This window comes from Lissotriton helveticus, chromosome 9 (genome assembly GCF_964261635.1).
Source record: "Lissotriton helveticus chromosome 9, aLisHel1.1, whole genome shotgun sequence".
NCBI lineage: Eukaryota > Metazoa > Chordata > Amphibia > Caudata > Salamandridae > Lissotriton > Lissotriton helveticus.
In genome coordinates this window covers 675242281-675266164 of record NC_136070.1, presented here as the reverse complement: position 1 = coordinate 675266164, position 23884 = coordinate 675242281, and positions in this window count along the sequence as shown.

Below are 23884 nucleotides of genomic sequence, written 5' to 3'. Positions count from 1 at the left end.
AGAGTCTTTTCAAAACCAGCAGTTTTAGATATAGTCTAATGAATCCAATTTTGATTTCAAGTTTTCTGACAAAATAATTGTTGCTCCCATATGCTCTATTTTATCTATAGCTTCCAGTTTCACTATCTCTTCATTTTCTACCTTCGAAATTTTGTTGTTGAACATGGAACATTCTTTCAGAGTAGGCATCAAACATATGGCAGATTTCTTCTTGTTAATTTTCTTAATAATATTCTCTGGAAGAATGTTTTCATTTGCGTACAAATTAGAAATTAATCGTCCATGTAAAGCTTCTTTCCCATGCTGACTTATTTTTCCGATTCTTACATCTTGTAGAATATTTTTATAATCTTCATCCTTTGCCTGCCGCATATTTTGGAGTAGTTCTGCATATTTGTAATGTAACCATATATTAACGTTTCCAATGCTTCCTAGGCACTTCCTGGTATCTTCATGCATGACCATTTTAAACACTGGTTGACCTTTCACTGAAGTCAACTGCAGTAGATATCCAAAAACAATAATGTGTTTCCTCCAAATAAGACATCATAGTCTGTTCTAAGAATTTCTTGCGTTCTCAAATGCACAAAAGCAAGCATTACATTTGAGACCATGCTTACTTCATCAATGATAAGAAGTTTCATTTTCTTCAGGATTCTCGAAACTTCACAGCACGCATCTCCAGATAGCTTGTGGTATTGCAATTTGTTATCATGCTCTACTGGCAGCATCAGTAAACGATGTAAAGTAATCCCTTTAATAATATGTGCTGCCAGCCCAGTTGGAGCGGTAATAACACAAGACAGCGGTGATTCAGTCCTTTTCTGCAGATAAGTTGCAATTGCTTTAATTAGAAAACTTTTTCCAGTTCCCGTTCTCCACTCACGTACAGTCGGACAGGCTAAATGATGTACATGAGCACTCTTTCTTCTCATGACTGAATCCATGTTCAACCTGTTCTCTGACTTCGTCATATATATGTTTCTGCTCAAGGTGTAATTGTTTCACCAAATCTTCTAAATTAATTATATCCTCTTGAGCTTGCTCCATAGCTCTTTCCACCTCATCCATGGCAGTGGCAGCTTCATTTTGGATAATTGGTCCTCCTAGTGGATCCTGACTCAATGAAGCAGAACTCTGACTGCCTTGAGAACTGTCTCTCGCAATCTCTGCAGCAATTGTTGCTTCTTGCTCTATTTCTTCATTCAACATTTACAGATAATTTGGAAAAACAGGACATTCTATGGTATCCTTGGTTGCATTAAAAGAGTCTTCATAACAGAGAAAATCTCCAAGTAGTTCCCCTTCTTCACGCCATGGTTTAAAGAGTTGCAAAAGAGCCAAATAGTAAAATTCTCTTTTATCTGGATTTTCACAACTCAATTTTCGATGATTAATCAAATGACCTTTTTTCTGTTTCACTAGACATCCTTCACATCCAATGACAGCATATATTCTATTATTGATATCTTCTCTGATGTTCCTCTTATAAATATATCTTTGCAGAACTTCATAGAGACAAGCGTTCTCAAGGTGAGGACTTCTGTTTGGATAGTATGTATCCAACATGTTTGTCTTCAAAATATCTGTGCTTTCTGGTTTTTTTCTCTGCCAAATACTCTATCTCTTGTACAGATTTCAAAACTCGGTTTCGTGTTGCAGCAAGACCTAGACTTATCCAAATGATGGTTCTAGATTTGGCATAAAGACTTGCTGATGACAATCGATCCAAACATTCGTATGCTCCAATTTCTCGATGCGACAACATCTTCAGACTGTAACTATATAATTTCTTGCTTAGACTCTTTTCATGTGAAATGTCCTCCCACATTTCCTTCAGTTCTGTCTTTTCTTTTTTTGTGATGTAAGACGTCACATATCGAGCCACAGCAATAGAGTTGTCAGCAATGAATTGAATATCCATGTTAGCATTCCACATGGACAAAATCACTGGGTTGTAGTCGTTGATGTACTTGGAGTCTTCGTTTCTTTTTAAATTGTATGTATTTTTTGGTGACTTCCTAGTCACAGTATGTCGCAGAGAAGACATCAAATTATTTACTCTTCCTTTAGAAATCACTGGTTGTGGAAAGCCAAAACGACATTTTGTGTAGAACTTGTCCTTGTTCCTGAATTTTCGACGACAGTACTTTCCACAACGATGGGATTGAAAGCGTAAAACTTGTTGCCTTAAACTGTTTTCCTCTGTAGTTTTCGGAACAGCACATGTTGAATACTCTTCAATGAAGCTCATCACTGTCTCATCCGAATCTGTTCCAAATTTGGGTGCATCTTTAATCCACAACAACATATGTATATGAGGAGCACCTCTCGCTTGATACTCCTTTCTCCAAAAGAAATCCAAAACCTCTCCAAGGGGAGGATTTTTTTAGTTGGTAATAAAAGACATCATAGCTTCAAATCTATGATTGAAATATCTGCATACATTCACTGGATCCAAAGAACACAGTTCTCCAGCAGTTTTGAATTCTATATTTTGAATATTTGCATTTGCCTCTCGTAGAAATTGAAGTAAGCTGTCCCATGCATACTCGGCACAGCTAAGAGTGAGGAACCATGTAGGAGTTCCTAAGTTTCTTAGCATACATTTCAATTCCCCATGACGACGGAACCAATACTCGTTTGTACCACGCTGACAAGCCATGAGATTGATTAAATGGGATTCCAAAATATTATCTTGCTGATTCACTTTCTCCATAAAGTCCCTCGCCGAAACATTTTGCAAATGTGCTCCACTTTTCAGTATATGGTTTACTGCATAAGAAAGCCCAGACAAGTCACTTTCATACAGTAGATGAAACAAATATGGAATGCATTGACGAAACCTTGGATCTTCAGCATATAATCTTAAAGTTCGGTATTCAGATGCAGGAATTTGTAGTGGTCGATCGTCATATCGTCCACCTCGACCTGTTGGAAATAAATGTGGAAAACAACGAGCTTCCAAACTTTCTTCCCATACACTAATGGGACTTCCTTTTGCTGCTTTCATTTGAAACAAGTCAATTGCATTCCCCATCACTTCTTTGGAATGCAAAGGATGAACAGTATAATGTTCATATATTTCTTCACTTCTTGATACATCAACTTTTTCAATTTGGCCAGCTGAACAATGACTGTCTTCATCTGCAGCTGTTTCTTCTGCCTCAACACACACGTTTGTAGTACTCATTGTTTTTGACCAAATACAACGTTGCCTTTTTGACTTTCCTAACATCCACTAAATCTTGCCAGATTTTCTTACTCTTTGTCGGAACCCCATTAACTAGAATAACCAGAGGTTCCTCTTCCACTTTCTCTACACCAATGGTATCAATATTTTTTCTTGAAATCTAGAGGCAAATAAACAACTCTTCCCTTTAATCCTCTCTGTAAATCTGAAGGAGGCAATTTCCCTATCTTAGGCTCAATGCGAACAATAGCCTGAAAAGGATGGACACATTGTATCAAAATAAACGACTCATATGTATTTAAATCCATCAATTCAGGAGGAATGTCTATCAACTCCAGATTATTATGAACAGCTCTATCAGGCATTCTGTTTTGATTTAATTTATCATAACAATATTTACAAATACGCTGATCAGAACTCAAATCAAAACAATTCTCCACCCACAAATAAGTAGCAAAATCCTTCCACTCATAATTATTTATCTTTTCACTTTTTACGTATAAATCAACTAATCTAGTTTGATGCTTATAATGAGTTCGTCGACAACACACACAAGTAAAATTCGGCCTTTCACTTGATTTCACCTTAAACCTGGTAACTTCCTGGTCAAACTTTTCTGTACTTGAAATCTGTACATTATCTTCCACAATACCTTGAATTTCTGTGTCAATTTCTACACTGTCCTCTTTTTCACCAAAATAAGAAATCTCAATTTCTTCACAAATCTTCTTCACATCTAATTCAGTTCCATGCAAAAGAGCACTGTTTAATTGTTTAAGCTTAAGTGCTGGACTTTTTGCATAATACAACATTCTCACTAATTTCCTAATTTTTTTATGATGCACTGCTAACATCCTAAAATGATGAAAAACACTTTGACAGACTTTTCTAGAAAGACAAGCCAGTGAATGGCCTTGCAAACCTATCTTTTCTCTCACTCTGCAAGGATCTAAATCTTGCAACAACTTTATTTTCGGCTTCAGACTTTTCTTACTATATGTACGTAAGAAATTACAAAACAAATCAATTGATTCCTGTCGCACACTACAAATACGACGACACTTCCAAGTGTACACTGGACCCTTAGTACGTCTCCCTAAAACTTCATCAGTTAACACCTCTTCTGGTTCTCTAGGCACAAGTTTCTCTTTTTCAATCGGACAACCGTCTTTCACCTCATATGCTCGACCACTGGTGTCAACTGCATGCACTAAATCATTCTCCTGAAAGTAACTCTCCTCATTAAAAAATGGCTCACAACTTGAACTGTGCATCCATTCTCCTGAAAAAACTTTACAAAAATTAGTCCGATTAATTACTCTTTTCCATCTACTGTTTGATTTAAAAACATCAATTGTCTTGTTAAGTGTCCTAATTCTATTGATTATTAAAATAAATAATTTTTTCTTAACTTCAAAAGCCTGATCAACAATCTTCTCTACATTTGTCTTTTTCTTATAAAAAGCATCTCTCTGTTTGCCTTTCCTAATGTTTTTTAACAAATTTAAAACCACCCTATTGCGAAACATTCGTTTACGAATGTCTCTAAACTGATTCTGCCTTCTATTCCGATACATATTATTCTCTCCTGCTCCAGTGTTATCATTTTTTGAGGGCCTCTCCTTCCTTTTCAAATTTACTCTCTCCTTCTCTTTTTCTACATGCTGTCCAGCATTAATTTTTTTTCTACTTACGTTCCGTAAAAAAGATTTGGTTATCTTACCAGGAGCTTCTTTCCTGTTTTTTGAAGTCTTTGTTGTGGAGGACTGCTGTAATTCCAATGCTGTTTTTGTTTTAAACCGTACTTCAATTTTTTTTGTTCCTTGCCTTGAGGGCATCGTTCCTTACTCTTGAAATCTTGTTTTCAATCTGTGTTAAAGAAAAAAATAGCACATTATAGACCACTACTATCAAACAACAAAGCAATGACAAAAAGCAAACAATCTATTCAGGGTTACAGATTAAGTGAGGATTCTCCAGGGGTGCAGAAGAAGTGAGACATGCATTGAAGAGTGTAGTGGAAGAGAGGTATGTCCACAAGTACAAAGAAAGTGAGACCTGTGTCTACGAGTGCAGTAGGAGATAAGCTTCATGAAGTCTAGTCCACTGGACTCTTACACACAGGCTTCACCACTTATGTTCTCCAGGAAAGGCCTCTCTCCCACTACAGTCTTGAACACAGGCCTCACCTCGTCTGTCCCTCTGGACAGGCCTCACCTCATCTACACAATCTACTTCCTAATCTAAGGTAACACAGGTGACATTTTTATGAAAGGATGACATATATGTATTTAATCATGCAGACACTATTTATTCCTTCTCAAAAAACTAAAAGTCATTGTTTTTCACTAAAATGGTTTTTTAAATAACATTTTAGAGACACAGTGCATGTCCTATGTACAAGCATTCAGTGTCCATGACTACAGTGGAGAGGACTAACCTCCTCTCACACTTGGACAAGCCTTACCTAATCTCTGTCCTCTGAACAGGCCTCAATGTATTGAGTATAATTGATAGTAAGTAGGTGCAGATGAGGTGACGCATGTCCAAGGGTGTAAATAAGCTGAGGCCTATCTAAGCATGCCAATTAGTTGAAGTCTATTCAGAGTTGCAGATGAGGTAAGGATTGTCTACGGGTGCACAAGAGGTATGACCTCTATTGAAGAGTGTAGTATAAGAGAGATCTGTCCACCGGTGCAAATAATTTGAGACCTGTGTCTAAGAGTGCAGTGAAGCCTAGTCCACTGCACTCTTAGACACAGGTCTCATCACCTAGGCTCTCCAAGAAAATCCTCTCTCCCACTACAGTCTTGAACACAGGCCTCAGCTCCTCTGTCCCTCTGGACATTCCTCACCTCATCTGCACAATCTACTTCCTAATCTGAGGTAACACAGGTGACATGATTGTGAAAAGGTCAAATTTTGTTATCTAATCATTCACACACTATTTATTCTTTCCCAAAAATGTGAAAGACATTAATTTGGCTCAAAAATATTTCAGTAGTGTAATGAAAAGCTTATACATATGACCTTTTCTCTGTTTTTCAAATTTTATTCTAAAAAAAGCTTATGAGGCCTAAGCAGGAATGCAGATGTAATGAAGCCTGTACAGGGGAGCTCAAAAGGTGAGGCTTGTGTCCAAGATTGCAGTGGACAGGCCTAAACTGGAGTAGTGTACAAAAAAAAGATGAACCTCATTTATAAAGCCCTGCATCAGTTTTCCACTGCTGATGCGTCACTTTTTGTGACGCATCGGCGGCATAAAACATATGCCTTGTTGCGCCTTATTTAAAAAGTGACGCATGTAGGTAGATGTGTCACTTTTTAAACCTCTGCGCCACATTATACCTTTATCAGGTGTAATGTACACAGAGGGGTCATTTCTCCGCAGAAAGCCTTGTAATAGTGACGCAGTGAAATCAATAAGATTTCACTGCGTCACTTTTAGGACACTGTTACGTCAAAATCTTGCACCTGCCTCACAGCAGACATAAGACTGAGGAAAACGCTTTCACATGGAGCTTTCCCCATGTCAAAGGATGCATTGCTGGACTACAAGCATTCCATTTCAGTACTGAAAACTCACTATTTTACAAAATACATTTCCTCTCTCTTGCAAACAATCCTACCGCATGTCCAAGGGTGTAAATAAACTTAGACTTGTCTAAACATGCCAATTAGTTGAAGTTTATTCAGGGTTGCAGATGAAGTAAGGATTGTCTAGAGGTGCACAAGAAATATGGACTCTATTGAGGAGTGTAGTAGAAGAGAGATCTGTCCACGGGTGCAAAGAACTTGAGACCTGTGTCTAAGAGTGCAGTGGGAGATAGGCTTCATGAAGCCTAGTCCACTGCACTTTTAGACACAGATCTCACCACCTACGCTCTCCAAGAAAAGCCTCTCTCCCACTACAGTCTTGAACACAGGCCTCACCTCCTCTGTCCCTCTAGACATTCCTCACCTCATCTGCACAATCTACTTCCTAATCTAAGGTAACACAGGTGACATGATTGTGAAAAGGTCAAATTTTTTTATCTAATCATTCACACACTATTTATTCTTTCTCAAAAATGTGAAAGACATTAATTTGGCCCAAAAATGTTTCAGTAGTGTAATAAAAAGCTTATACATATGTCCTTTTCTCTGTTTTTCAAATGTTATTCTAAAAAAAGATTATGAGGCCTAAGCAGGAGTGCAGATGTAATGAAGCCTGTCCAGGGGAGCACAAAAGGTGAGGCTTGTGTCCAACAGTGCAGTGCACAGGACTAAACTGGAGTAGTGTGCAAAAAAAAGATGAACCTCATTTATAAAACCCTGCATCAGTTTTCCACTGCTGATGCGTCACTTTTTGTGATGCATCAGCGGCATAAAACATGTGCCTTGTTCCGCCATATTTAAAAAGTGACGCATGTAGGTAGATGCGTCACTTTTTAAAACTCTGTGCCACATTATACCTCTATCTGCTGGAATGTACACAGAAGGGGCATTCCCCCACAAAAAGCCTCGTAATTGTGACGCAGTGAAATCTATGAGATTTCACTGTGTCACTTTTAGGACATATATATGTCAAAATCTTGCACCTGCCTAACAGCAGGCATAAGACTGAGGCAAACGCTTTGACATGGGGCTTTCCTCATGTGAAAGTATGCATTGCTGGAGTTGCGTCATTTTTGTGACACACTCCTGCAATTCGTCACTTTTGCGCTTACAGATACATCACAAATACTGACTTATCTGTAAGTCCTAGAAACATGATGCGTCATACATTAAGGGGCCGATTAGGATGGCGGACGGACTTGCGTCCGTCCGCCACCCTTGAGGAGGAGGGAACGTCCGCAGGGGCTGCGGCGTTCCCTCCGTGCTGATTAGGATGTGACCGCCAGGGTGGCGGTCACATCCTCTATATTTAACATTGCGGCGGGTGCAGCTTCAAGCTGCACCCGCCGCAATGTTAAAAAAGCATGTTTTACATTTACATGCACAAAGCGGCCGGCACCGCACGGTGCCTGCTGCTTTGTGCACGCAAATGCAGGGGGGTACCATAGGTACCCCCCATGTGCACCCCCCACCCCCCATTCACCCAGGGGGCCCGCAACGGGCCCCCAAAGTGAATGTCCGTATGCTTTTCCATGGCGGAAAAGCCGCCGTGGAAAAGCATGTATTTACGAACATCCTAATATGGCGGACGGTGTCTCATAGACACCGCCTGCCATGTTATAGCTTTTCCGCCGCGGTCGGAAGCCGACCGCGGCGGAAAAGCGGCGGACGGAATTCCAGACCCACCAGCCATCCTAATTTGGCGGTGGGTCTTTGGAGGCTCCGCAGCGGTTTTTCCGCATCCTCCAGGCCGGCGGACACTTCCGCCGGCCCGGAGGATGCGGAAAAACCGCCATCCTAATCGGCCCCTTAATGTAATGCATCATTGGTGTCACAAGGAATGCACAGTGAAAAGTGATGCATCACTGTTTTCATAAATAAAGCTCTCAGTGTGCTTTCTAATGTGAGGTAACACAGATGACATGATTATGAAAGCTTCAAATTATTTTACTTAATCATGCACACATTATTTATTTTTTCTCAAAAATGTAAAAGCTATTAATTTGCCCCAAAATCGATTTTTCAATAACTTTTTAGAAACACAGTGCAAGTCCTATGTACAATCATTCCATTTCAGTACTGAAAAGTCACTATTTTACTAAATACATTAACATTCCTACCAAGCATTACCCAAAAAATTAAGCAAACCAACAGCAAAGAAACTCAATCTGCTTCCTAATCTGAGGTAAAACAGATAACATGTTTGTAAAAGATTCAAATATTTTTATGTAATTAAGCACACACTATTTATTCCTTCTTAAAAATGTTAAAGCCATGGATTTGCACTAAAATCGTTTTTCAATTACCATTTTAGGAACAGAACACAGGTCCTATGTACAAGCATTCATTTTCACTACTGAAAGCCATTAATTTGCCCTAAAACCGTGTTTTTATTTAATATTTTATGAACAGAGCACAGATCCTATTTACTGGCATTCATTTTCACAAGTAAAAATCATTATTTCGCACTAAAAACCTTTTTCAATTAACATTTTAGAAACAGAGCACAGATCCTATATACACGCATTCATTTTCACTATTGAAACCCATTGATTTGCACTAAAATCGTTTTTCAGTTACCATTTTAGAAACAGAACACAGGTCCTATGTACAAGCATTCATTTTCACTACTGAAACCCATTGATTTACCCTAAAATTAATTTTTAAAATAACATTTTAGATACTGAGTGCAAGTCCTATGTACAACCATTCAACTTCACTACCGAAACATCACTATTTCACAAAATAAAAATCCTCTATTTTGCAAATATAGAAACCATGTATTTTTTAACAGCATCACACAAACCAAAAGCAAAGAAAATCAATGTGCTTCTGAATCTAAACTATCTAAATGAATCATAACTCACCTTTACAAATGCTTTGAGAGATTCAGAACAGTGTCAGATACACACACCAATATTTCTATAGCAGAGCAAAAGGTATGTTCTCCAGGCACTGCAACCATTAATGGCACAGAAAATCTCTAATTCTACACACATATTGCTCATGGTAACCAATCAAAACTCTTCCCTCTTTATTTTCAAACCAACACCCTTCCCCCCCCTCAGCCCTTTCTACCTGTTACCATAGCAACTCCCTCCTCACTGAGCTCCCAGGGTTTAAAGTTTATTCTACAATGTTGTAAATCACCTCAGCAAGGATGTTTGACCTGTGAATACACCAGCTTATCTGCTGCAATCTTTCTTTAAATGACTGTTTTTTAACCATTCAAATGACTTCTTTCACACAACAGAACCATGCACCCTAACTTTCAGTTTTCAACTATCTGAATCCACCAATCATTGCTTGTGATTCAAGAGCACTCAAACTCCACAGTTTTTTTTTTTTGCAAACTCCTACTATTCCAACTACCATTTCATTTCTACACTTCATCTGACTGCACCAGAACCTCCTCTCACCATGTACTCTGTCTGGATTATTGGACATAGCTACATTCACTGGGCTCAAAGGTATGCAGCTAACAGAAATTTTCACAACCTTGATTTACCAAATGTGCACATAAAATGGATTGGCCAAAGAGGATTGAGATGTCATCAATTGATACCATTGGTGAAAACCTTTTACCATCTGCCACACCCTAACCTCATAATTTTGCACTGTGGTGGAAATGACCTAGGCACTTTGACTGGGGTAGGTCTGGAGATGCTTTTAAAGGACACCTTTGGGCAATTGATGACACTTTTTCCACAAACTGCCATGGTATACTCCAATATATGCCAAAGACAGAAATGGAACTGGTCCAACCAATTTTGTCCACAATTTGAGAAAGCATGGAAACATGTGAATAAATCTGTTTCTGCTTACATGAGAGACTATGGAATGGGTTCAACATACAACAACAACTTGCGTTACAACATGCAAGATATCTACAGAGCAGATGGTGTGCACTTCTCAGATGAGGGGAATAGAATATTCCTCCTGAATTTAAGACTGTGCATTGGTACCTACTTGTAGGTACCTAAATCAGCCACAGAACCCAAAAGCTCTTTTCAGGGCTACCCAACCTCTCATCACTCCAAATGATTATCTTTTTCTAACTTTTTTCACTATTTTTCATCCCCCCGCGAATTTTTTTTTTTTTTTTGGGCCTATATGGGCCTCCTAAGACCCCCTCAGAAAACCTATTGGGTCAGGGAGTGCCTACCGTGCCCCCTTATACCCATTCCCAACGTTGTTTGTCCGCCATTTTCTGACTCAAATCTACCGAAACACAAAATGGAGGACTCCCGTAGCGCTGTCGGTACGCGTACCGGGGCGCGCACCGGGAACCGCTCCCAAGAAATTTTTAAAAGTTAATTTACATAAAAACCACTGGAGACACTTTCACCAAATATAGAATAGTTCATACTATATACCAGTCCCTACCATTTTCCTAAATTTGGTGGAATTCCATTGAGCCATTTAGCCTGTAGACCTCTCTAAATATCCTGAGGTAAATTACTTCACAAAAACACATCTGAAGTGTTAGAATTTACAACCAAATAAAATGTTACTTTCATTTTCTACTATTATTTCATGACATTTGATTGGTTATGTACATGAATATATATAAACAAAGAGAGGGAAACACAGACATTTTGACTACTACTTCCTGAAGTACATTTCAAAAGCATTTCCACTGAGAACTTAAACTTCTTTTTGAAAGGTAAGATGTTATTTTGAAAACGGAAGTATGTTGTGCACTTTAAGTTAATTTGGAAAACATTTTCTGATAGTTATATACTATCCCTCTGTAATAGTTATAGATTGAGATACGCTTCTCTGTTATAGTTATGGATGGAGTTAGGCTTGTCTTGTATAATTATGAATTTACTTAGGCTTCATGATATACACTTTTTTATATTTCTACTTCCAGCCTGATACCATACACTGCCCAAAGATAACTTCACTGTTAAAAAATCAAAACTACCTGTCTGAACTTAAACCCAACAGTGCCCTATCTCTACTGATATATTTATTTTTTATGCAAATTACAGCAAGAAAATGGAAGGAGAGCAAAATATTTCCTTTGAAATTGTACTGGAGATCAACAATGAACAAGTTATTGAACCCAATGAAGACTTAGAATTCATGGATGAATCACGGGACTATGAATTAGTTCAATGTGTGGAAGCGGTAGATTTGCTAATTCAAAATGAGGACATTTCCGACAATCTGTTATTAGAAGTTCTGTTAAATTTGGAAAAAGAATCTGAAAAATAAATTTATATTTAATAATTCTAAACTTGTTTGACACATTATTCATTTTTATATGTAATTCATAAACTAGTACCAAATTGATTATAATGTAAAGTCAGATTTATAGTATACTGTGCAACTTTTTTATGTTACATAGTAATTTTGCTCATAGATACTTCCTTTCTCCCAATATATTATCTCCAATGTGTATTTGACATCTCTTTTTCATCTCCTGCCTCCATGTTGTTTCTGCTTTCCTGACAGACTATGATATGGATTCCATATAGCACAATAACTTCTGTAACAACATGCAAGATATCTACAGAGGAAACGGTGTACATTAAATTTAAGACTCAGCATTGGTACCTACATGTTGGTACTTAAAACACCCAAACAACACAACAACTCTATGCAGAGCTACCCTACCTCTAATCACTTTAAATAATTATTTTCCTGTTTCACTGGGTTTTCCCAGTGGTACGCTCCCCGGTACGCTCCCCGGTGCGCATACCGGGCACTCCCCCCGCGAAAATCGATTTTTTTTTTTTGTCCCGCGGGACCCTTTTATGGCCCCCACATCAAACCTAAGGGGTCAGGGGGGGTGTACCCTACCCCCTTTTGGTCATTTCCCCATTTGTTTTTAGCCACCTCTTGTGTCTTGATCCTACCGAGACACAAGATGGCGGCCGCTGCAGACTGTTTCAAATGTTTACAGACACCCGAGAGCCAATCAGCTTTCCGTGCGCAAGTCACGTAGCGCGCCCGGTGCGCTCCCCGGTACGCGTACCGGGGCGCGGCTATAGATATATATATTTTTTGGAACCCAAATTACTCAAAATCCTCTGGAGGACATATCTTGAGACATAGCAAAGGCACATCAGGCTACCAGTCCCTACAATTTTGCCAAATTTGGTGAAAATCCATTCAGCCGTTCGAGCTAAAAGTGAGTTTGACCGCCCTATGGAAATTAACATAGGGAAAACACGTTTTGGGACCCCCCTTTTATCTCAGCCCCCGATTGACGAATCCCCCCCAAACTTTAAGGGAAGGAGCGGAGAGCCGCGAGGCAAAGTTGAGGAAAAATTCAGGCAGATTCCTCAACCGGCGCCAAAGTTATTTCCAATAGAATGTTGCGATTTCCCTATGGAAATCAATCCTAACTATAACTACCTACTGGCGACCGCCAGTAGGTAATATATATATATATATATATTGCAACAACTTTTTCTTCCAATAACAGAAAGAAGATGCAAGACACTCCAAGATGCTTAGTTCGGTTTAATGCAGTACAGATAGCCGTGACTAAGCCGTAAAAGGCGAAACGCGTCTGTAGGAGGCTATCTGTACTGCATTAAACAGAACTATCTGCCATGAAAAACTGTCCTCTTGAACTCACTCATGTGCTTCTGCAAATGGACCATTGTTAAAGTCATATACACTGGATGGTTCAATGGCTTAAGTGATGGTCACTACCTTTTTTCCTATAATGTGTGTCTTCTTTATGCTGCATGACAATCGCCTTACACAAACCTACCAATGGACGGAGGGGTTTGACCAGATGAAGTGACCCAAGATGTGTCACACTAGAACTTGTGGATTAATATACACTGTGTGAGGGAGCGACACGGAGGTTGAAGCTCCTTTTCCTTCTTTCTTTGGAGATCTTTCTCATTTGCGGGCTGAGAGACATCATTGGTTCCTAGTGGACTCTATTAGCTGACGCACACGTTGTGTGCACTATTCCCATACTTCTTTCCTTTAGGGGAGAGAACATTTCAGCTGAGGTGGTTCATGCCCTTTCCTGAACTCTTCTAGGACGTTGGTAATTAATGGACCACACAAGAATAAATGTGAGTATTCTGCACTACAAATGCCTGATATTGACGTATTTACTCTTCTTAAATTTACTTATAAACTAAACCATCATCAAACCATGTTTCTGTCTCGCTATGTCTCATCTTTATTTATTTATTGTGCATTCCAATTTAGTATTAATGAAGGCCAAGAATCTAAATAGAGAGGTCTCCAGACAGCAGATTTTAATGTTACTATTCTGCATAGCTTTAACTGAGTTCTTGGTTTACAGGATTTTAGTCCAATTGAATTTCTTCAGGAGATTTGGTCTAGCTGTGATTATTCTGTATTTGTACAGTGTGTTTTTGAGGGTTATATACATTAATCTAATTACTAGCTTATAGGTGGGTTATTCAATTACCAGTCCTTATTGAATTACTGGATTGGATCCCCTATATCTGACCCCTCTTGGCAAGATTCAAGATCTTTTGAAGGACCAAGTAAATAAAACCAGAAGTGTAGGGTTGGGAGACAAGGGGGTACCACCGAAGTGCCATGCCCCGGAGGCTCAACGGGCATTTGCGCCGGCTTTGTGTGCCCCTGCGGTCACTTTGGAATTACAGAAGGGGTCACAGACACTTGTGCGGGCCCTTCTGTAATACAGATAAAGTGCCAGTTCTATATTTTGGGGACAATCCTTCATTTATGTAATTGAGGAAATCCCTTTGCGCCCGTGTCTGTAATATGATGCAGGCGCAGAGGCAAAGAAGCTGCCACTGACAGTGCGTCCTCTGAGAACAGCCCTCTTGAGGAGGGAAAGGTGATCCTATAGACTCCCCAGATATCCAGTTGCAGGCGGGTGCAGCCACTGGCTGCAGCCGTCTTACAAGGGGATCTGTAATCCTCTTTTAATATGCAGGAGGGATGCTGCCTGCACTTTGAAACACACAGGTTTTTTTCACCTGAATGCGCTGCCCCAGGGCAGCATGAGTTTGAGGCTGCTCCGGGCGCAGTGCATTCATCATAATAGGGCGCATTTTCATTGTTGGTGCCAGGCGCACCTTTTAAAAGGTGCACCTGGAGCACGGTGGGAAAAAGCAAATGGGCCTAGTGGTGCTACAACAATAGTGCAGACTTGACCCGAAGGTACTTAGTGGTTTACATGAATATCAGTTACATTACACAAGGACACATTCCTATTGGGCTTTAGGCATGGGGAGATTAAGTGATTTGCTCAGAATCACAGGATGTCGAGCTGACACCGAAACTCAATCCTGGTTCCCCAGTTGCAAAGTCTGCAGCTCTGGCCATAACACCATATTCTCTCCCCTAAATGCAACATATAATCCAGTGATAACTGGATTAAAAAATATCAAGAAAGCAAATAATTGAAAAGTGCATTGTCTCTATTTAGGAACTCAGCAAATATATGTCCTACTTTTTGTCTCTTTAGCACTAACCATTATTTCTATAGACATAAGATCCTCTCATTTTTATAATATCTAAAGGAAATGCTTTAGGTATTACAGTTTTGATTACATCAAGATGATGTCAAGTGTGCCACACTTTTGTAATAAATACAGAATGATAGCAATCTAGTTGTTCATTAGAATACTGTGGGGATGCAGATGTCAGGGGCATGGACTCAGACAATTGAGGGCAGGGATTTACATGCTAACAACCTGAATCATAAATCAATGAAAAGGCATTTATATAGCACACACATACTCCAAGGAGTGCCCGGCGCTGAAAGTTGGAAAGCCTGCCAGCCCCCCAAAAAAGATCATCTTATTCAGTTTGTTGGTACAGCCATTTTTTATCTTTTTCCTGAAAACAGGAGGCTCTGAGATGGCACAGAGTTCATGAATTTCAGTATTTCTTGGGTGAATAGGTAGCAAAACAATTGTTACTGAGAGAGTACAGGTTCCATGCTCTAAATGTTACCCACAGCGAATACAACTGGGATCTACTCGTAAACAAGGTAATTATAGCAAAATACAGCATCTGCTTTTATAAGCAGTTATGTAATTTAGATTCAGAGACTTTTTAACCAATTGTCATCGATGGTTACACTTTGTCTTTCTGTAGAACAGTGCTGGTTAGTGGGTCCCCGATGACTGGCATACAAGACCCATAACTGTCACTCCTTTATTTTATTTTAATAATAGAACCCAATTATACAAAACAAATCCCAAGCCTTCTTATTGAGGGGGTGAGCTATATGTACATCATGTGCTAGGTATTTCCATCGCCGAAAGCTCGAGCCCTATGGATATCCATTGGGGACAAGATGTCCTATTGCCCAATTTGTCCATTAGGCAGCTAGGCATTCATTTACCATTAAAAGGGACAGAGCTCTGGCATTCCAGCACTCACGCAATCAGCATTGCTTTTACAGATCCACAATGGAAAATTTGTGAAGTCTAGCAATTAGTAAACTGGACTCTATGCCCAGGCTAGCTGAGAGAATCCTGAGCTCTTCCCCAAGAAAAGCATTGCTTCCTATTGAAGGCCATCGGGGGTGGTGTTGCTTCAGCGGTGAGCACTGTGCTCCTTTTACCAGTGAGACTCCAGGGTGGGTGCAGAAACACCACTGTGCCCCTGCATTTCCCAGAGAGAGGCTGATATACATTTACTGGATACTATGAGATCGACCTGAATACGTCACCGTTGAGGAAGGAGGAAAACGAGACTCCGAGCCGTGTGAGAAGTGAAGAGGGCAGCCTGTCACCCCAGTGTTTTTCCCCATCTGGGTTGTGTGTCATTGCAATGTGACAGTCCACCTGTATGTGTGAATGTGTGCTTGCAGAGTGTACGCACACACATTGTAGCAAATATGTGTGCACCCTGTGCGTGTTTGTGCCAGTTGCTAAATGTGCAAGTAAAGAATTGTATACAATTGTTTTAAATAATTAAATTATTGAACAAATATAGTTCCTGATAGAATATGTCCTGTCTCTTTAGCTACAGTATTTATTCTACATGAAAGAATTCCCATTGATAGATGGGGTGTTTGCTGAATAGCTACCCCAACATCATCGACAGGAAACGTTTTGTGAGGTGAGATCACTTTCATCACCTCTAGTCTCTGATTTTAATTAGGTGGTGGGTCTTTTGCACCCTAATAAAGCATGAGAATACTCTGCTACTTTTCTGACTCACTACAACTACACAAGGCTTTAATCTGTATTTCCTATCTTCTCCAGTTTCACATTTGGTTCATACCCCTTGATTGATTTTTTCTTTGCACACACGTGAATGTCAATTCACTTATTTGTTTTTAAACTGCCAACATGCATGTAATCACTTAAAGCACATAACATCTCGAATTGGGTGTAATATCATCAGGATGCAATTAGATTCTTTGCAACATCATGCACACTGAGGGCATGCAATTTCTATGTCAACAGTGTAGACAATGTCTAATTTGTAATTTACAATAATTGTCATGTATGTATTCTTCTGTAGCTTTGAAAAAACCCTGCGGGCGAAACGCGCGTCGGCTGTTGCTGCTTCTTCGCATATTTTGTTCGGAAATAAAAGTCAAAAGACCTTATTCAGAAGTGCGGTCGAAGTATCTTTAAAAGAACATTTGATTATTGACTTGTTGGGAACATATTACGAGGAAGAGTTTCCCCCGTTTTTTGCTTGATTGCTAAATGGATTACATATATCGTGATTGGGTGTGCTCTGGTGTATTGCGATCAACTATAGCCGTAGACCTCAATGGTCTAGAGATAATAATACCCTGGTGGGTGGGTATTAAAACGCTATTTTGTGCACCCCGCAGTAATTCATTGTTAAGTTCTTAACTAGAATTAGAATGTCAAGAGATGTGCTGACCAAATAGCAAACCCACCTTTGTTCTTTGGTTATATGCTTGTAACTACCTTTGCTGCCACACCAGTTAGAAGAATTATTGATAATTCCTTAACTGTGGGAATATTTCAGATGACCTAAAAAGGGCAGGCATACACATATTATTAAAGAAAACTAACCTGGACCTGTTTGACCCCAAAAACTAAAGACAATTACAAATGGACTTTTCCTGCAAAAACTAATAGAAAGAGCAGCATTCGCCCAGATGTTACAATTCATTGAAGATAACTCCATACTTTTCGATTTCAAAACAGGATTCCATCCAGGAACAGGCCCAGAATCTACCCTTATCTCCATCTAGGATAACCTTAGAAACATAACAAACCCGAACAGGTTGGCTGCACTACTGCTCTTGGACATAGTTAATAATAACGTTCTATTAAAAAGACTTTACAAAGCAGGCATAGAGGGGACGGCCCTGAGCTAGATCACACCCTACCTTCAAAACAGAACAAATGTTATCTATTCTCCCCCCTTCTCATCCAAACCGTACTTCACAAAAGCAGGGGTCCCTTAAGGATGTATACTCTCACTTATGCTTTTCAACATCTACAAGAAGTCACTACCAGCAATGATCAATGAATTTCAGCTCACATGCTGTAACTATGCAGGTGACACACAAATACTCCTCAATCTGGAAAGCCCCAAAGACATAGGAAAACCTAATTTTCAGTTGTCTATGAGCCGTTAATCAGTGGCTGACATGGAGCCATTTAAAATTGAATGCTTCCAAAACAGAAATACTCACATGTGGCAATCGTATAAATTGTTTCTGGCGTGATAATCTCGAAATACCACCTAAAGTATCTAAGGAAGTAAGAAACCTCGAAATTATCGTGGACTCCAAGCTTTCAATGAATGCCCAAGTAGACATATTAGCAAGATCAATCTTCATTACTATGAAAACTCTATGACGCATCTTCCCCCACCTGGTATTTTCCTATAAGGTCCAGGCTACTATCTCTCTTGTACTTGATTACACCAATGACCTCTACCACGGATCATCTTCATCAACTAGGAAAAGACTCCACTGGATTCAGAACTCTGCTGCCAGTTTACTCCTACATCTAAAGCCACAAGTCCACTACTCACAAGTCTTGAGGCCCCTACATTGGTTACCGGTTGCCAGAAAACCACATTCAAGTTGCTTTGTCTCACCCACAAAGCAATACATGGAACAGGAACCCTTTTCATCATGAATAAAATCAGCAAAGACACTCAACAAAGGAACCTCTGCTCCAGATTGGCACCTCAAAACTAAGTGTGGGCAGCAAACTCCGCTTCACCAGCAGAGTACGCAAAGTTTTGCTACTCCGTGCTCTGCTTGGAGCGCAGAGTTTGGCAAAAAAACTCCGCCTATGCTGGTGGAGAGGCGTTTACCGGTGCTTGGGCGCTGTACTTGAAGCACAAGATGCTTCACTCACAAAAGCTGTACTTCATGGGCTACAAGTAGCCCAACACTACTACCATGGGCTGGTCATAAAAGACTAGAATGGGAACGTTTAATCTTGTAATGGCGCATAAGTAACACATACAGTGACGCCATTATGCTTGTATAGAAATAGTGTAATGCTTGGGATTTGCTAGGGAGAAGTCTGCAGGAAATGACTGTGTTGACTGTTAGTAATTACTCTTGATCTAGTATTGATGTTGGCACATTGATTGCAACTTAATATAGTCCTTTACTGGAACTGTCAACAGCAAACAGGCGAAAGAGTGGTGTAGGTTAAGGAGTGCTGCTTAATTACTGTAGTTGTCATCACCATCTTGCTCTTCCCTCCTCCATGGCTGCCCGGCTGCCAAGACGCAGCATCCCTGTGAGTGACCACCAGAAGCAGAGAGTCCACGTTAGGAACCCGAGGCATGGCACCAATGCCATGCAGCAGCTGCCACTGGGCCACCAGTAATGGGCACGCTGTGCTCCCTGTTGTGCTTTAGAAATGCAGCTCCCCCACCCAGACCTCAGTTCTCTCCCTGTAGCCAACTGTGGCCTCCTAAAGCAGGGGAGACTCACTCTCTCTGGCAGCAACCCGAGGCCCCACCAGACGTGAGGAAGATGGTGCAGCCAGTGACCGCAGTGCCCAGGACTGGAGGGCAGTGCTGCTGGAGCCACCTCTGGGGTAGCTGTGCCTAGATGAGCCACTGCTGGGCCCACAGCTCTCGCGGATGCTGGGCCTGCAGGCTCCGCTCCAGTCCACTTGTTCCAAGCTGCCCATAGCTCCAACAATAGCATGAAAGCTTGTTAGAGCCTACCAGAGTGTTCAAGCAGGCTCCCGTTAGTCCATGAGGTCCAACCTGCTCTTTTTCATCTTCAGCAATCGGCTAAGACCATTAAAGCCGCATGAAGCATAAAGAGTACCACTGTGCATCCAATAGAAATAAGGGAAGATGGGCAGGTAAGGGAAGGAAGAAGGGGGGAACCTCTCTGGCCATGTTGGAAAGGCAAGATGACCTGCTATAAGGGCTCTGATGGTGAAGGGGGCCTCCACCCAGTGGGTGCCGCCCCAAAGCCCCGTCGCCATTCATTGCTTATAAAAACTGTTGCAGGGACTTCCAAATATCCAGGGGTCGAGCCTGCGGGGGCATCAGGTCCCAGTTCTCAGACAACTGTGTATGTCAAAATGCTGCATCCGATAGCCAGTCACCCCTCTGCGGCCAGCGCTGATGGCCCCAACACATCGCCACATGCCTCTTTGCCAACAAGAGCATCATAGCAGTAAGTCACCTGATATTCTTGGGTAGGGGTTTAAAGTAGCACAGCAGGGCAACCAACGGGGTGCACTCCACTCTGTAATCCAAAAGACACATAATTGATGGACAGAATGCAGAACAAATCAAAACATTCACCCCCAGTCAAGAGATCTGGGTTAAATCCATCGTTCTTTTGCTCACCATGCCACCCCAATTTAGACCTGGCCATATGCAAATCAGTCTTGACCCTGTCCCTCTTGGGAACAGTCCAGCCCGAACTGCCAAGCCAAATCCTCCCTGGACCGGAAACTAGCATCCTAGGACCGGTTTGGGGGTGTCACCCCTCTTAAGCCAGGATAGCTTGATTCCAGTGGCACAGTGAGCCCAGGACCTCTGTAAAGCTCTGTAAAGCTCTTTAATTCAGCATATCGTCCAGAACATCAAACACACACCCCTAGAAGTTCGCAATCTCCAGGCACTCCCAGGCCAGGTGCAGAAAAGAGGCATCAGACACTCCACATTGCACACAGCGAGTCTCCACTCTTAGCCCCGCTCTGCACATCCATACTGGGGTTCTATAGAGTTGATGGAGAAACTTGAAATGGACTAGTCGAAGTCTGCTATTGGGTGATAATTCTTTCGATTACCTGCAGCAGTAGGCCCACACACCTTCCTCAAATGACATACCCGAGCACTCCTCCCAGGCAGCCTGAGCCCAGGGTGCAACTACAGGATAGTCCAGCTGCATACCAATATACAGGCGTGTTATAGGTTTGCTTGGGGAGGGGTTGGATAAAATTGCTTCCAACACCTGGAACGAGGGAGGAGCCAGGTGCTGGAGGAGGCAAACATCACCCTCATGGCTGCACAGAGTTGGAAATAAGTCATCCTGTCCAGGAGTCCTGTATGCTCCACACCCAGTGCGGCATACAGGTCATTAAAACCCCCGTCTTAGGGTGTGTATCTGAAACTTGCGCAGCCACCGGCAGATCCCCACCTCTCCCACAAAAGGCAACTCTGGGTGGCCTGTAATCGGCAACAAGAACGTCAATAGAGTGTCCATACCTGCTCATTGGTGGAGCATCTGCCATGCCCACACCGTGCTGCCAACCGTGTCTATCCCAGCCCGCGGGCGGCTCTGCGTACGGAACATCACCATTGAGATTGGAATTGGGTCCGTCAAGTCAAACTAAGGGCCGTGTGTGCCCAAAACAGCATCAGAAACACCCAGTGGAATGCGAATTGCACCTAAGCACATAAGTGATATAATTCCATGTCCGGCGCCCCCAGGCCCCCCTGCTCGAAAGCGAGCGTGACAGTTTCCCAAGAGACCAACGGCTGTCCTCCCGCCCAGGCCAAGGAAATTATATTAGATTGAAGGCGCTTCTTGAATGCAGCCGGGAGGGGGAGAGGGAAATTAACGAAGGTGTAAAGGAACTAGGGCAAGACCACCATCTTAGCGATGGCCAGTCGCCCCGTGAGCAAGAGCTGCAGAGCCCTCCAACGGGGAAGCCTGTCTTCAAACCAATCCATAAGTCTACTATAGTTATAGCTCAACAGCTTAGTCAGATCCCTACTAATCCAGATTCCTAAATATTTAATGAGGGAGTCAGCCTATTTTGGTGTAAATTTAGACTGGAACACAGTCGTGGCCACAGTGAGAGGGAAGATGATAGATTTCCCCAGTTAATGGTAACTCCTGAGAGGCCAACAAATGTAATAATTTCCCGTATTAGGGGATCGAGATAATCCACGGGGTGTTGGATGTAAAGGGTTACATCGTCTGCATACACGGATTCCAGGACCACCCGGGGTGTGAAATCGAGTCCTCTCCGCGTGTGCAGCTGTCACAACCGGGCCTCCAACGGCTCCATCGCAATCGCCAAGAGAAGGGGCGACAGCTGGCATCCCTGTCTGGTGCCCCGGGCAATCCAGACCGGGGGTGAGACAACACCATTAATTTGCAGACGAGCCGAAGCGGAGGTGTATAACAGTGTGATTTTTTCGAGGGATGGGGGGCTCAGGCCAATTCGGGAAAGCATCGAAAAGAGATAATGTCATTCCAGTGTGGCGAACGCTTCGGTGGCGCCAAGGAACACTGCTGCTGCAGAGAGAGTGGGGTCAATCCCCTGCATCACAGCGAAGAGGGTGTGAGAAGTTGGCCTGGTATATGCTGTCCACTAATTAAAGTGGGCACCTTGCACCAGTCCAAACGACCCTTATTGGTAATTAGGTTAAAGACAACCTTTAAAGAAAGCTATCCTAGTGGTAGCTGTGGAGAGCAGCCTTCAGGCTAAGTCTCGAAGGAATGTAAAGCAGCTTACTTTACCAGTCTTTAACCTCCTGAATGAACAAATGAAAGGAAAACCACACAAGGAATATATAAATTATATGTATTTATTACTTAACACTCTCTACTAACCTCTGCATGAGATTAGAGAACAAAGCACACAATATTAAATCATTAGAACAACAGTAAATAGCACAATACACAGTGGGCTCCAGGGGGAGACCAAACAATATACTAAGAAAGTGGTATAACAACCACGCCTTGACTAGACTCTGTGCCTAGATCATGTAGAATCGCTGGGACCCCAAGGAACCACCCAAGGTAGTGACACAGGGGACCCACGGGAACGCGTGCAGTGTGAGAACACAGCCGCGAGCTCCGTACAACTCAATGGGAAAGTCGCGGTTGGAATTTTAAAGTTTTAGGACACTTAGGAGAGGACTTTGAGCAAACCCTTAAAAGGTTCTAAGGCCAGCACCCATGTGAGCACCTGAGTACCCATGTTACCTAACCCAGGGAAGCCGGGTGCATAGGTGTCAAATGGTGTCCGGAATCTTCGTCGTTTCAATGGCGTGATGATGAAAAGTGATGCTGCTGTGAAGAGGAAAAGTATCTGGTGTGATCCAATCCTGGATCAGAGATGAGAAAAGCCTGAAAGCAGAGGGGACAGTCTGGGTCACTTCAGGGTGACCAGGGGATCGGTAGACGAATGGCCACCAATGGCGGGTGCTTCAGGTGAAAGAGGTGAAGCTTGACTCTGCAGCCACGGGGACCAGGAGACATCGAGGACAACCAAAGTCTGGAGGCAAGCTGTCCCATGAAGGATGTCAAGTGCTGGGGGGTCAGTGTCCGGATTGAACACCAACAAGTCTTGGCCACTGCAACCCACGCGGTCAGAGGAAAGATGCTTCGGTGAGGACCAGCAAGGTCCTGGTGACTCCCCAAGCAATGGAGAGTCAGGGCGCGTCTAGAGCAACCAGGAAAGCCCACTGAAAGTTAAAGTTGCCTTCACAGGGACCCACAGGCCAACGGACCAGGGATCGCAAAGGGAGCTCGAGAGGAATCACTAAATACTAGCCCACGGAACACTTGTGGAGTGTAGGCTGGTAATCTTTGGTGGAATCACTGCTCAGAGTCTAGACTACAAGTAGCCAAAGCACAGCTTCAGGGGTCATCGGAAAGCATATGCTTCTGCAAATGTACACGGTACCCAGGGGTACGGGTTGTACGGTCCCCACGAG